This window comes from Anomaloglossus baeobatrachus, chromosome 3 (genome assembly GCF_048569485.1).
Source record: "Anomaloglossus baeobatrachus isolate aAnoBae1 chromosome 3, aAnoBae1.hap1, whole genome shotgun sequence".
NCBI lineage: Eukaryota > Metazoa > Chordata > Amphibia > Anura > Aromobatidae > Anomaloglossus > Anomaloglossus baeobatrachus.
This window is the reverse complement of record NC_134355.1, coordinates 681,517,004-681,531,394: the sequence shown is the minus strand read 5'-3', so window position 1 is coordinate 681,531,394 and position 14,391 is coordinate 681,517,004. Positions and strand designations below refer to the sequence as shown.

Here is a 14,391-nt window from a genome sequence, read left to right as displayed (position 1 = left end):
GTCCCTGGTGGACCAGGGTGGGTAAGAAGTTACCATCCAGTGTCCCTGGTGGTCCAGGGTGGGTAAGAAGTTACCATCCAGTGTCCCTGGTGGTCCGAAGTGGGTAAGAAGTTACCATCCAGTGCCCCTGGTGGTCCAGGGTGGGTAAGAAGTTAACATCCAGTGTCCCTGGTGGTCCAGGGTGGGTAAGAAGTTACCATTCAGTGCCCCTGGTGGTCCAGGGTGGGTAAGAAGTTACCATCCAGTGCCCCTGGTGGTCCAGGGTGGGTAAGAAGTTAACATCCAGTGTCGCTGCTGGTCCAGGGTGGGTAAGTAGTTACCATCCAGTGTCCCTGGTGGTCCGAAGTGGGTAAGAAGTTACCATCCAGTGCCCCTGGTGGTCCAGGGTGGGTAAGAAGTTACCATCCAGTGTCCCTGCTGGTCCAGGGTGGATAAGAAGTTACCATCCAGTGTCCCTGATGGTCCGAAGTGGGTAAGAAGTTACCATCCAGTGCCCCTGGTGGTCCAGGGTGGGTAAGAAGTTAACATCCAGTGTCCCTGGTGGTCCGAAGTGAGTAAGAAGTTACCATCCAGTGCCCCTGGTGGTCAAGGGTGGGTAAGAAGTTACCAACCAGTGTCCCTGGTGGTCCGAAGTGGGTAAGAAGTTACCGTCCAGTGCCCCTGGTGGTCCAGGGTGGGTAAGAAGTTACCATCCAGTGCCCCTGGTGGTCCAGGGTGGGTAAGAAGTTAACATCCAGTGCCCCTGGTGGTCCAGGGTGGGTAAGAAGTTACCATCCAGTGTCCCTGCTGGTCCAGGGTGGATAAGAAGTTACCATCCAGTGTCCCTGATGGTCCGAACTGGGTAAGAAGTTACCATCCAATGCCCCTGGTGGTCCAGGGTGGGTAAGAAGTTAACATCCAGTGTCCCTGGTGGTTCAGGGTGGGTAAGAAGTTACCATCCAGTGTCCCTGGTGGTCCAGGGTGGGTAAGAAGTTACCATCCAGTGTCCCTGGTGGTCCAGGGTGGGTAAGAAGTTACCATCCAGTGTCCCTGGTGGTCCGAAGTGGGTAAGAAGTTACCATCCAGTGCCCCTGGTGGTCTAGGGTGGATAAGAAGTTACCATCCAGTGTCCCTGGTGAACCAGGGTGGGTAAGAAGTTACCATCCAGTGTCCCTGGTGGTCCAGGGTGGGTAAGAAGTTACCATTCAGTGTCCCTGGTGGTCCGAAGTGGGTAAGAAGTTACCGTCCAGTGCCCCTGGTGGTCCAGGGTGGGTAAGAAGTTACCATCCAGTGCCCCTGGTGGTCCAGGGTGGGTAAGAAGTTAACATCCAGTGTCCCTGCTGGTCCAGGGTGGGTAAGAAGTTACCATCCAGTATCCCTGCTGGTCCAGGGTGGGTAAGAAGTTACCATCCAGTGTCCCTGGTGGACCAGGGTGGGTAAGAAGTTACCATCCAGTGCCCCTGGTGGTCCAGGGTGGGTAAGAAGTTACCATCCAGTGCCCCTGGTGGTCCAGGGTGGGTAAGAAGTTAACATCCAGTGTCCCTGCTGGTCCAGGGTGGGTAAGAAGTTACCATCCAGTGTCCCTGCTGGTCCACGGTGGGTAAGAAGTTACCATCCGGTGTCCCTGGTGGTCCGAAGTGGGTAAGAAGTTACCATCCAGTGCCCCTGGTGGTCCAGGGTGGGTAAGAAGTTACCATCCAGTGTCCCTGGTGGTCCGAAGTGGGTAAGAAGTTACCATCCAGTGTCCCTGGTGGACCAGGGTGGGTAAGAAGTTACCATCCAGTGCCCCTGGTGGTCCGAAGTGGGTAAGAAGTTACCATCCAGTGTCCCTGCTGGTCCAGGGTGGGTAAGAAGTTACCATCCAGTGTCCCTGGTGGTCCGAAGTGGGTAAGAAGTTACCATCCAGTGTCCCTGCTGGTCCAGGGTGGGTAAGAAGTTACCATCCAGTGTCCCTGGTGATCCGAAGTGGGTAAGAAGTTACCATCCAGTGCCCCTGGTGGTCCAGGGTGGGTAAGAAGTTACCATCCAGTGCCCCTGGTGGTCCAGGGTGGGTAAGAAGTTACCATCCAGTGTCCCTGATGGTCCAGGGTGGGTAAGAAGTTACCATCCAGTATCCCTGCTGGTCCAGGGTGGGTAAGAAGTTACCATCCAGTGTCCCTGGTGGTCCAGGGTGGGTAAGAAGTTACCATCCGGTGTCCCTGGTGGTCCGAAGTGGGTAAGAAGTTACCATCCAGTGCCCCTGGTGGTCCAGGGTGGGTAAGAAGTTACCATCCAGTGTCCCTGGTGGTCCGAAGTGGGTAAGAAGTTACCATCCAGTGTCCCTGCTGGTCCAGGGTGGGTAAGAAGTTACCATCCAGTGTCCCTGGTGATCCGAAGTGGGTAAGAAGTTACCATCCAGTGCCCCTGGTGGTCCAGGGTGGGTAAGAAGTTACCATCCAGTGCCCCTGGTGGTCCAGGGTGGGTAAGAAGTTACCATCCAGTGTCCCTGATGGTCCAGGGTGGGTAAGAAGTTACCATCCAGTGCCCCTGGTGGTCCAGGGTGGGTAAGAAGTTACCATCCAGTGCCCCTGGTGGTCCAGGGTGGGTAAGAAGTTACCATCCAGTGCCCCTGGTGGTCCAGGGTGGGTAAGAAGTTACCATCCAGTGTCCCTGGTGGTCCAGGGTGGATAAGAAGTTGCCATCTACTATCCTTTGAGGTCAATGGAACATATGATAATATCTATCATATCTAGAGGTACAACATGGATAAGACGCTAGAATCTACTATAACTAGTAGTTTAGATTGGATAACAAGTTAACTTCTTCTATCCCTGGTGGTCCAGGATGGAAAGAACTTAACATCTACTCGGCCTGGAGTGCCACAACAGAAAAGAATAGAAAATCAACTACTCCTAGTGGTCAATGGTGATTAAGAAATTGATATCTTCTATCCCTGGTGGTAAAGAGTGGATTAGAAGCTTATCATCTACTATTCCTGGGGGTCCAGGGGTGTGGGAAGCTTAGCATCTACTATTCCTGGTGGTCCAGGGGGGTGGGAAGCTTAGCATCTACTATTCCTGGTGGTCCAGGGGGGTGGGAAGCTTAGCATCTACTATTCCTGGTGGTCCAGGGGGGTGGGAAGCTTAGCATCTACTATTCCTGGTGGTCCAGGGGGGTGGGAAGCTTAGCATCTACTATTCCTGGTGGTCCAGGGGGGTGGGAAGCTTAGCATCTACTATTCCTGGTGGTCCAGGGGGGTGGGAAGCTTAGCATCTTCTATCCCTGGTGGTCCAGGGGGGTGGGAAGCTTAGCATCTACTATTCCTGGTGGTCCAGGGGGGTGGGAAGCTTAGCATCTACTATTCCTGGTGGTCCAGGGGGGTGGGAAGCTTAGCATCTACTCTTCCTGGTGGTCCAGGGGGGATGGAAAGCTTAGCATCTTCTATCCCTGGTGGTCCAGGGGGGGTGGGAAGCTTAGCATCTACTATTCCTGGTGGTCCAGGGGGGTGGGAAGCTTAGCATCTACTATTCCTGGTGGTCCAGGGGGGGTGGGAAGCTTAGCATCTACTCTTCCTGGTGGTCCAGGGGGGTGGGAAGCTTAGCATCTTCTATCCCTGGTGGTCCAGGGGGGGTGGGAAGCTTAGCATCTACTATTCCTGGTGGTCCAGGGGGGTGGGAAGCTTAGCATCTTCTATCCCTGGTGGTCCAGGGGGGTGGGAAGCTTATCATCTACTATTCCTGGTGGTCCAGGGGGGGTGGGAAGCTTAGCATCTTCTATCCCTGGTGGTCCAGGGGGGGTGGGAAGCTTAGTATCTTCTATCCCTGGTGGTCCAGGGGGGATGGGAAGCTTAGCATCTTCTATCCCTGGTGGTCCAGGGGGGATGGGAAGCTTAGTATCTTCTATCCCTGGTGGTCCAGGGGGGATGGGAAGCTTAGTATCTTCTATCCCTGGTGGTCCAGGGGGGATGGGAAGCTTAGTATCTTCTATCCCTGGTGGTCCAGGGGGGATGGGAAGCTTAGCATCTACTATTCCTGGTGGTCCAGGGAGGATGGAAAGCTTAGTATCTTCTATCCCTGGTGGTCCAGGGGGGTGGGAAGCTTAGCATCTACTATTCCTGGTGGTCCAGGGAGGATGGAAAGCTTAGTATCTTCTATCCTTGGTGGTCCAGGGTGGATGGGAAGCTTAGTATCTTCTATCCCTGGTGGTCCAGGGGGGATGAGGAGCTTACAATCTTCTGTCCTTGGTGGTCCATTTCACTCCATTTCTGCTTTTCTCCTCATTTCTCTGCACGTTTTCCCCTTTTTATTAATGTGCAGTCTGTGCAGTATTGAGAGGCAGTCTGCTGTATGGTAGACCTCCCTGTACCTAACCCTGCGGCCGGTGCTCTGTTCCCACGGCTCCTGCCGTACGGACATGTCTGGCTTCGGCTGTGCGTCGCCGCCCGTCTCTTGTTAATCATTTCTTCTGATCTTTTCACTATGATGCCGCCATGTTGTGCACCGGCGTCTGCGGATCTCCAGGAAAAGTGACAGCGGATCAATGGGAAGAAGGCGAAGACATGACAGCACAATCCGAGTGATAAAGTGACAGCGAGCGCTGCCAGCGACCGACGAGACGGGGACACGCGCTAGAGACGGATATCCCCGAGAAAGCAGATACCGCGCGAGATACCAACGTCTCGAGAAATAAGGATGTCACCTGCAGTCCTATGTAACACCACAGATAACACAGTGACATCTCTCTGAGTACAGATAATGTAGTAGATGTCACCTGCAGTCCTATGTAACACCACAGATAACACAGTGATATCTCTGAGTACAGATAATGTAGTAGATGTCACCTGCAGTCCTATGTAACACCACAGATAACACAGGGATATCTCTGAGTACAGATAATGTAGTAGATGTCACCTGCAGTCCTATGTAACACCACAGATAACACTGTGATATCTCTCTGAGTACAGATAATGTAGTAGATGTCACCTGCAGTCCTATGTAACACCACAGATAACACAGTGACATCTCTCTGAGTACAGATAATGTAGTAGATGTCACCTGCAGTCCTATGTAACACCACAGATAACACAGTGATATCTCTGAGTACAGATAATGTAGTAGATGTCACCTGCAGTCCTATGTAACACCACAGATAACACAGTGATATCTCTGAGTACAGATAATGTAGTAGATGTCACCTGCAGTCCTATGTAACACCACAGATAACACTGTGATATCTCTCTGAGTACAGATAATGTAGTAGATGTCACCTGCAGTCCTATGTAACACCACAGATAACACAGTGATATCTCTCTGAGTACAGATAATGTAGTAGATGTCACCTGCAGTCCTATGTAACACCACAGATAACACAGTGATATCTCTCCGAGTACAGATAATGTGGTAGATGTCACCTGCAGTCCTATGTAACACCACAGATAACACAGTGATATCTCTCCGAGTACAGATAATGTAGTAGATGTCACCTGCAGTCCTATGTAACACCACAGATAACACAGTGATATCTCTGAGTACAGGTAATGTAGTAGATGTCACCTGCAGTCCTATGTAACACCACAGATAACACAGTGATATCTCTGAGTACAGGTAATGTAGTAGATGTCACCTGCAGTCCTATGTAACACCACAGATAACACAGTGATATCTCTGAGTACAAATAATGTAGTAGATGTCACCTGCAGTCCTATGTAACACCACAAATAACACAGTGATATCTCTGAGTACAGATAATGTAGTAGATGTCACCTGCAGTCCTATGTAACACCACAGATAACACAGCGATATCTCTGAGTACAGATAATGTAGTAGATGTCACCTGCAGTCCTATGTAACAGCACAGATAACACTGTGATATCTCTCTGAGTACAGATAATGTAGTAGATGTCACCTGCAGTCCTATGTAACACCACAGATAACACAGTGATATCTCTCTGAGTACAGATAATGTAGTAGATGTCACCTGCAGTCCTATGTAACACCACAGATAACACAGTGATATCTCTGAGTACAGATAATGTAGTAGATGTCACCTGCAGTCCTATGTAACAGCACAGATAACACTGTGATATCTCTCTGAGTACAGATAATGTAGTAGATGTCACCTGCAGTCCTATGTAACACCACAGATAACACAGTGACATCTCTCTGAGTACAGATAATGTAGTAGATGTCACCTGCAGTCCTATGTAACACCACAGATAACACAGTGATATCTCTGAGTACAGATAATGTAGTAGATGTCACCTGCAGTCCTATGTAACACCACAGATAACACAGTGATATCTCTGAGTACAGATAATGTAGTAGATGTCACCTGCAGTCCTATGTAACACCACAGATAACACAGTGATATCTCTGAGTACAGATAATGTAGTAGATGTCACCTGCAGTCCTATGTAACACCACAGATAACACTGTGATATCTCTCTGAGTACAGATAATGTAGTAGATGTCACCTGCAGTCCTATGTAACACCACAGATAACACAGTGATATCTCTCTGAGTACAGATAATGTAGTAGATGTCACCTGCAGTCCTATGTAACACCACAGATAACACAGTGATATCTCTCTGAGTACAGATAATGTGGTAGATGTCACCTGCAGTCCTATGTAACACCACAGATAACACAGTGATATCTCTGAGTACAGGTGATGTAGTAGATGTCACCTGCAGTCCTATGTAACACCACAGATAACACAGTGATATCTCTGAGTACAGGTAATGTAGTAGATGTCACCTGCAGTCCTATGTAACACCACAGATAACACAGTGATATCTCTGAGTACAAATAATGTAGTAGATGTCACCTGCAGTCCTATGTAACACCACAAATAACACAGTGATATCTCTGAGTACAGATAATGTAGTAGATGTCACCTGCAGTCCTATGTAACACCACAGATAACACAGCGATATCTCTGAGTACAGATAATGTAGTAGATGTCACCTGCAGTCCTATGTAACAGCACAGATAACACTGTGATATCTCTCTGAGTACAGATAATGTAGTAGATGTCACCTGCAGTCCTATGTAACACCACAGATAACACAGTGATATCTCTCTGAGTACAGATAATGTAGTAGATGTCACCTGCAGTCCTATGTAACACCACAGATAACGCAGTGATATCTCTCTGAGTACAGATAATGTAGTAGATGTCACCTGCAGTCCTATGTAACACCACAGATAACAGTGATATCTCTGAGTACAGATAATGTAGTAGATGTCACCTGCAGTCCTATGTAACAGCACAGATAACACAGTGATATCTCTGAGTACAGATAATGTAGTAGATGTCACCTGCAGTCCTATGTAACACCACAGATAACACAGTGATATCTCTGAGTACAGATAATGTAGTAGATGTCACCTGCAGTCCTATGTAACACCACAGATAACAGTGATATCTCTGAGTACAGATAATGTAGTAGATGTCACCTGCAGTCCTATGTAACACCACAGATAACAGTGATATCTCTGAGTACAGATAATGTAGTAGATGTCACCTGCAGTCCTATGTAACACCACAGATAACACAGTGATATCTCTGAGTACAGATAATGTAGTAGATGTCACCTGCAGTCCTATGTAACACCACAGATAACACAGTGATATCTCTCTGAGTACAGCTAATGTAGTAGATGTCACCTGCAGTCCTATGTAACAGCACAGATAACACAGTGATATCTCTCTGAGTACAGATAATGTAGTAGATGTCACCTGCAGTCCTATGTAACACCACAGATAACACAGTGATATCTCTCTGAGGACAGATAATGTAGTAGATGTCACCTGCAGTCCTATGTAACACCACAGATAACACTGTGATATCTCTGAGTACAGATAATGTAGTAGATGTCACCTGCAGTCCTATGTAACACCACAGATAACACAGTGACATCTCTGAGTACAGATAATGTAGTAGATGGCACCTGCAGTCCTATGTAACACCACAGATAACACAGTGATATCTCTGAGTACAGATAATGTAGTAGATGTCACCTGCAGTCCTATGTAACACCACAGATAACACAGTGACATCTCTGAGTACAGATAATGTAGTAGATGGCACCTGCAGTCCTATGTAACACCACAGATAACACAGTGATATCTCTGAGTACAGATAATGTAGTAGATGCCACCTTCAGTCCTATGTAACACCACAGATAACACAGTATCTCTGAGTACAGATAATGTAGTAGATGTCACCTGCAGTCCTATGTAACACCACAGATAACAGTGATATCTCTGAGTACAGATAATGCAGTAGATGTCACCTGCAGTCCTATGTAACACCACAGATAACACAGTGATATCTCTCTGAGTACAGATAATGCAGTAGATGTCACCTGCAGTCCTATGTAACACCACAGATAACACAGTGATATCTCTCTGAGTACAGATAATGCAGTAGATGTCACCTGCAGTCCTATGTAACACCACAGATAACACAGTGATATCTCTCTGAGTACAGATAATGTAGTAGATGTCACCTGCAGTCCTATGTAACAGCACAGATAACACAGTGATATCTCTCTGAGTACAGATAATGTAGTAGATGTCACCTGCAGTCCTATGTAACACCACAGATAACAGTGATATCTCTCTGAGTACAGATAATGTAGTAGATGTCACCTGCAGTCCTATGTAACACCACAGATAACACAGTGATATCTCTCTGAGTACAGATAATGTAGTAGATGTCACCTGCAGTCCTATGTAACACCACAGATAACACTGTGATATCTCTCTGAGTACAGATAATGTAGTAGATGTCACCTGCAGTCCTATGTAACAGCACAGATAACACAGTGATATCTCTCTGAGTACAGATAATGTAGTAGATGTCACCTGCAGTCCTATGTAACACCACAGATAACACAGTGATATCTCTGAGTACAGATAATGGAGTAGATGTCACTTGCAGTCCTATGTAACACCCCAGATAACACAGTGATATCTCTGAGGACAGATAATGCAGTAGATGTCACCTGCAGTCCTATGTAACACCACAGATAACAGTGATATCTCTCTGAGTACAGATAATGTAGTAGATGTCACCTGCAGTCCTATGTAACACCCCAGATAACAGTGATATCTCTCTGAGTAAAGATAATGTAGTAGATGTCACCTGCAGTCCTATGTAACACCACAGATAACAGTGATATCTCTGAGTACAGATAATGCAGTAGATGTCACCTGCAGTCCTATGTAACACCACAGATAACAGTGATATCTCTGAGTACAGATAATGCAGTAGATGTCACCTGCAGTCCTATGTAACACCACAGATAACAGTGATATCTCTGAGTACAGATAATGTAGTAGATGTCACCTGCAGTCCTATGTAACACCACAGATAACACAGTGATATCTCTGAGTACAGATAATGTAGTAGATGTCACCTGCAGTCCTATGTAACACCACAGATAACAGTGATATCTCTGAGTACAGATAATGTAGTAGATGTCACCTGCAGTCCTATGTAACACCACAGATAACACAGTGATATCTCTGAGTACAGATAATGTAGTAGATGTCACCTGCAGTCCTATGTAACACCACAGATAACAGTGATATCTCCCTGAGTACAGATAATGTAGTAGATGTCACCTGCAGTCCTATGTAACACCACAGATAACACAGTGATATCTCTGAGTACAGATAATGTAGTAGATGTCACCTGCAGTCCTATGTAACACCACAGATAACAGTGATATCTCTGAGTACAGATAATGTAGTAGATGTCACCTGCAGTCCTATGTAACACCACAGATAACAGAGTGATATCTCTGAGGACAGATAATGTGGTAGATGTCTCCTGCAGTCCCATGTAACACCACAGATAACAGTGATATCTCTGAGGACAGATAATGCTGTAGATGTGATTTGATTTAAAGGGAACCAGTCACCTGGATATTCCTATATAACCTATAGCCAGTGCTATACTGGAGGTATCAGGCTGATTCTATACATACCTTTAGTTGTCAGGTCGGATGTATAGTTTTGAAACATCAGCAAGTAAAGTTTGTAAAATGAGCAGCTTGATGAGTGACAGCAGCTGCTGATCAGCTGATAGCTGGGGGGGGTGTTCATAGTTAACTCCTCCTCCTGTTATTTATGCTAATTCTATTATAGGATCATTTTACTAAGTGACTAGAAGGACGTGTGTGATGTCATACCCATGTGACCAGAAGGGGCGGGGCCTCAGCCAACATAGCTGATACCAGGAAGCAACACTATTTCTCTATAGGCTGAGGCCTCGCCCTTCTGGTCACATGGGTATGACATCAGCACAGGTCTGATGCATTTTAGAAACAAGTCCTCTGGACCAATGAGGTTAAAATAGAGCTTTTTGGCCACAATGATCAAAGGTATGTGTGGAGAAAAAAGGGGACAGAATTTGAGGAAAAGAGTATCTCGCCAACCATTAAGCATGAGGGTGGATCAATTATTTTTTGGGGTTGTGTTGTGGAACATTTCACAGGTAGAAGAAAGAATGGATGGCTTCTGCAAATGGCTAATGATCCTAAACACACATCAAAATGCACAATAGACAACCTCAAAAGGTGCAAGCTGAAGCTTTTACAATGGACTCACAGTCCCCTGATCTGAACATCATGGAAAGTCTGTGGTTAGTCCTCAAAAGAGCAGTGCATGCAAGACAAGCCAGAAATCTCAAAGAACTGGAAGACGTCTCTAAGGAAGAGCAGAGCATGCAAGATGAGCCACAAATCTCACAGAACTGGAAGATGTCTCCAAGCAAGGAAGAGCAGAGCATGCAAGACAAGCCTGGAATCTCACAGAACTGAAAGACGTCTCCAAGCAAAGAAGAGCAGTGTATGCAAGACAAGCCAGGAATCTCACAGAACTGGAAGAAGTCTCCAAGGAAGAGCAGTGCATGCAAGACAAGCCAGGAATCTCACAGAACTGGAAGAAGTCTCCAAGGAAGAGCAGTGCATGCAAGATGAACCAGGAATCTCACAGAACTGGAAGAAGTCTCCAAGGAAGAGCAGTGCATGCAAGATGAATCAGGAATCTCACAGAACTGGGAAAAGTCTCCAAGGAAGAGCAGTGCATGCAAGATGAACCAGGAATCTCACAGAACTGGAAGAAGTCTCCAAAGAAGAGCAGTGCATGCAAGAAGAGTCAGGAATCTCACAACACTGGAAGACGTCTCCAAGGAATAGCAGAGCATGCAAGACGAGCCAGGAATCTCACAGAACTGGAAGACGTCTCCAAGGAAGAGCAGAGCATGCAAGACGAGCCAGGAATCTCACAGAACTGGAAGACGTCTACAAGGAAGAGCAGTGAATGCAAGACGAGCCAGGAATCTCATGGAACTGGAATACATCTCCAAGGAAGAGCAGTACATGCAAGACGAGCCAGGAATCTCACAGAACTGGAAGACGAGCCAGGAATCTCACAGAACTAGAAGACTTCTCCAAGGAAGAGTAGTGCATACAAGATGAGCCAGGAATCTCACAGAACTGGAAGACGAGCCAGGAATCTCACAGAACTGGAAGACAAGCCAGGAATCTCACAGAACTGAAAGACAAGCCAGGAATCTCACAGAACTGGAAGACGAGCCAGGAATCTCACAGAACTAGAAGACGAGCCAGGAATCTCACAGAACTGGAAGACGAGCCAGGAATCTCACAGAACTGGAAGACGAGCCAGGAATCTCAGAACTGGAAGACGAGCCAGGAATCTCACAGAACTAGAAGTCGAGCCAGGAATCTCACAGAACTAGAAGACGAGCCAGGAATCTCACAGAACTGGAAGACGAGCCAGGAATCTCACAGAACTGGAAGATGAGCCAGAAATCTCACAGAACTAGAAGACGAACCAGGAATCTCACAGAACTAGAAGACTTCTCCACGGAAGAGTAGTGCATACAAGACGAGCCAGGAATCTCACGGAACTGGAAGCCGAGCCAGGAATCTCACAGAATTAGAAGACTTCTCCAAGGAAGAGTAGTGCATACAAGACGAGCCAGGAATCTCACAGAACTAGAAGACGAGCCAGAAATCTCACAGAACTGGAAGACGAGCCAGGAATCTCACAGAACTGGAAGACGAGCCAGGAATCTCACAGAACTGGAAGACGAGCCAGGAATCTCACAGAACTGGAAGACGAGCCAGGAATCTCACAGAACTAGAAGACAAGCCAGGAATCTCACAGAACTGGAAGATGAGCCAGGAATCTCACAGAACTGGAAGACAAGCCAGGAATCTCACAGAACTGGAAGACGAGACAGGAATCTCACAGAACTAGAAGACTTCTCCAAGGAAGAGTAGTGCATACAAGACGAGCCAGGAATCTCACAGAACTGGAAGACGAGCCAGGAATCTCACAGAACTAGAAGACTTCTCCAAGGAAGAGTAGTGCATACAAGACGAGCCAGGAATCTCACAGAACTGGAAGACGAGCCAGGAATCTCACAGAACTGGAAGACAAGCCAGGAATCTCACAGAACTGGAAGACAAGCCAGGAATCTCACAGAAGTGGAAGACAAGTCAGGAATCTCACAGAACTGGAAGACGAGCCAGGAATCTCACAGAACTAAAAGACGAGCCAGGAATCTCACAGAACTGGAAAACGAGCCAGGAATCTCACAGAACTAGAAGACGAGACAGGAATCTCACAGAACTAGAAGACTTTTCCAAGGAAGAGTAGTGCATACAAGATGAGCCAGGAATCTCACAGAACTGGAAGACGATCCAGGAATCTTACAGAACTGGAAGACGAGCCAGGGATCTCACAGAACTGGAAGACGAGACAGGAATCTCACAGAACTAGAAGACTTTTCCAAGGAAGAGTAGTGCATACAAGACGAGCCAGGAATCTCACAGAACTGGAAGACGAGCCAGGAATCTCACAGAACTGGAAGACTTCTCCAAGGAGGAGTAGTGCATACAAGACGAGCCAGGAATCTCACAGAACTGGAAGACAAGCCAGGAATCTCACAGAACTGGAAGACAAGCCAGGAATCTCACAGAACTGGAAGACAAGTCAGGAATCTCACAGAACTGGAAGATGAGCCAGGAATCTCACAGAACTAGAAGACGAGCCAGGAATCTCACAGAACTGGAAGACGAGCCAGGAATCTCACAGAACTGGAAGACGAGCCAGGAATCTCACAGAACTTCAAGACGAGCCAGGAATCTCACAGAACTAGAAGACGAGCCAGGAATCTCACAGAACTGGAAGACGAGCCAGGAATCTCACAGAACTGGAAGACGAGCCAGGAATCTCACAGAACTGGAAGACGAGCCAGGAATCTCACAGAACTAGAAGACTTCTCCAAGGAAGAGTAGTGCATAGAAGACGAGCCAGGAATCTCACAGAACTGGAAGACGAGCCAGGAATCTCACAGAACTAGAAGACTTCTCCAAGGAAGAGTAGTGCATACAAGACGAGCCAGGAATCTCACAGAACTAGAAGACGAGCCAGGAATCTCACAGAACTGGAAGACGAGCCAGGAATCTCACAGAACTGGAAGACGAGCCAGGAATCTCACAGAACTGGAAGACGAGCCAGGAATCTCACAGAACTAGAAGACGAGCCAGGAATCTCACAGAACTAGAAGACGAGCCAGGAATCTCACAGAACTGGAAGACGAGCCAGGAATCTCACAGAACTGGAAGACGAGCCAGGAATCTCACAGAACTGGAAGACGAGACAGGAATCTCACAGAACTAGAAGACTTCTCCAAGGAAGAGTAGTGCATACAAGACGAGCCAGGAATCTCACAGAACTGGAAGACGAGCCAGGAATCTCACAGAACTAGAAGACTTCTCCAAGGAAGAATAGTGCATACAAGACGAGCCAGGAATCTCACAGAACTGGAAGACAAGCCAGGAATCTCACAGAACTGGATGACAAGCCAGGAATCTCACAGAACTGGAAGACAAGTCAGGAATCTCACAGAACTGGAAGACGAGCCAGGAATCTCACAGAACTGGAAGACGAGCCAGGAATCTCACAGAACTAGAAGACGAGCCAGGAATCTCACAGAACTAGAAGACGAGCCAGGAATCTCACAGAACTGGAAGACAAGTGAGGAATCTCACAGAACTGGAAGACAAGCCAGGAATCTCACAGAACTGGAAGACGAGCCAGGAATCTCACAGAACTGGAAGACGAGCCAGGAATCTCACAGAACTAGAAGACGAGCCAGGAATCTCACAGAACTGGAAGACGAGCCAGGAATCTCACAGAACTGGAAGACGAGCCAGGAATCTCACAGAACTGGAAGACGAGACAGGAATCTCACAGAACTGGAAGAAGAGACAGGAATCTCACAGAACTAGAAGACTTCTCCAAGGAAGAGTAGTGCATACAAGACGAGCCAGGAATCTCACAGAACTGGAAGACGAGCCAGGAATCTCACAGAACTAGAAGACTTCT

The 14,391-nt window shown here is 47.2% G+C and overlaps 1 protein-coding gene across 1 annotated transcript in view; it reads right to left on the bottom strand.

Annotated features, from left to right (window-relative positions):
• The window catches only part of LOC142295770 (L-gulonolactone oxidase-like), a 310,763-nt gene that overhangs the window by 135,662 nt on the left and 160,710 nt on the right, over positions 1 to 14,391 (bottom strand). The window lies entirely within an intron of this gene.